The sequence below is a fragment of the Frankliniella occidentalis genome, unplaced genomic scaffold (genome assembly GCF_000697945.3).
Source record: "Frankliniella occidentalis isolate FOCC.00 unplaced genomic scaffold, Focc_3.1 Scaffold269, whole genome shotgun sequence".
Taxonomy (NCBI): Eukaryota; Metazoa; Arthropoda; class Insecta; order Thysanoptera; family Thripidae; genus Frankliniella; species Frankliniella occidentalis.
In genome coordinates, this window is record NW_026267395.1 from 189,849 (window position 1) to 191,677 (window position 1,829).

Sequence of the window (1,829 nt, forward strand, 5' to 3'; positions counted from 1 at the left end):
GCGGGGCGAGTCAGCGGGGCGAGTCAGCGGGGCGAGTCAGCGGGACGAGGTGCGTCGCGTCATGTGCTTCGTCGGGGCGGGGCGGGCGCGGCGTGGTGTATCGCGCGGAGCTCACTCTGTCAGAAGGACCTTATGGAACGTGGGATGGGATATGTCTTTATTTAATGTCTCATCTTTTCAATCAGCGTTCTCGTTCGTACCCCATGCACGTGGGGCATAGGCTTTTGTCACGACAGCAACGCTAGAAATAGATAAACTACTCTAATCTTAGACGAACTGTTTTAATCTCGATAGTCTCTGAAAGATCTTCGCGGCTCGTCTCACGTAGTCATTTTTTGTCGACAGTCGATGGTCCATCAGCTGACTACTGTGCACTATGAGCTTTACGACTAGGTAGCCTGAGTCTAGACTTGGAAGCAGTAATCTCTGTGTGTACGAGACAGCCGTCAGGTAGTAGTTCTGTGACAGTTCTTCTAGGTAGCCATTCACAATTACAGTCAACGCTTTGTTCTGACGACAAATCGGCCAATACTCGAGCGTTGTTCGCTCTAAGGCGGATGGGTGCTACCGAAAATCTAGCGTTCTCACGTTATAGAGTAAATAAAATTAATTTTAGTCGCATTACGAGTTCGTCTATGGTCAAAGCTCGTGGGCTACAGATCCTACCGATTCTCATGAGTTTCACTTGTCTGGTTGTCAATCAGATAAGAACATACCGAGGGCACGGTTCTGCATCGCGACGGAAACACTCAGCGGGAAAAAAGGGGCCCTCGATATTCTGAAAAGATATCCTACACCTGCTATACCTCCGGTCGTATAATTTGAAGGGCGAACACCGCTTGATTGCAAAGATTAAATGAGGCATTTTGGCCCATGAGCCCAGCCCAGAGCAGCCCCCCTCTTTCTTTGTACAGGCCTTATTCATATCTAAAGAGTCATAAGATTTGTGATTATATGATAGCTCTAAAAGTTCTTGCCATTGAAACAGGGCGAAGGGCAACTTCGTGCTCCTCACCTCTGAGCCTGAGCTACTACTGCTCTGCCACTTTCATTGTCACTATCACAAATCACTGTAAAAAAAATCGCAAAATTTGCTGTCACTTAACTGCAGTAAACTCGTCATAATCCCTAAGGCGATGGCTATCAGATGGTAACAGAGGGAATTCCAAATTTGGTAAACGTACTCCCTATCCTAATTTCAATCAGGTGCGTGCCAGTGAGTCCAAACTCGGATACTCTTCATTGCGACATTCGACGCGTTTATGTGAAAAGATTCATTCTCGTCTCACTTCCACGGCAGCAGAGCGGGGTGGCGACTTACTTGTAGGTCTGCGGCCGGTGGCGGCTGCTTGCGGCAGGGAGCTCTGGAGCACTGAGCCCCGGCACCGCCCTGCTCAGCCCTCGGCAGCCCGCTGGCCAGCCGGGCTCTTATCAGTGTTTACTGCCACTGATTATTGCAAGTACACTACTTCTTAAATCCCCGAGGCTCGGAGCACGGCACCGCCAAGGGCCACACGGTGCTGGGCGGCCCAGAGACGCGCGCGGGGGCGTGCGCACGCTGTGCGGCCGCCCAGCCTCCCACTGACGGGGTGCTCAGGGGGGTGGTCACGTCTGTCCTTGTTGCACTCATGGCTGACTGGTATTGTGTCGGAGCCCCTGTGCGGAATCCTCCCTCCAGGCCTCTCCTCGCCCTGCTCTAGACTACCCGGCCCCGCCAGGAGGGTGCGCTGCCGCTGCTCTGCCATGGCTCATGACTCACCGTCGCTGCTGGGCGGGAGGCCTGGTATTTATTTACCCTCGCATTGGCCCCTCCTGCCCTCGTGTTTGCG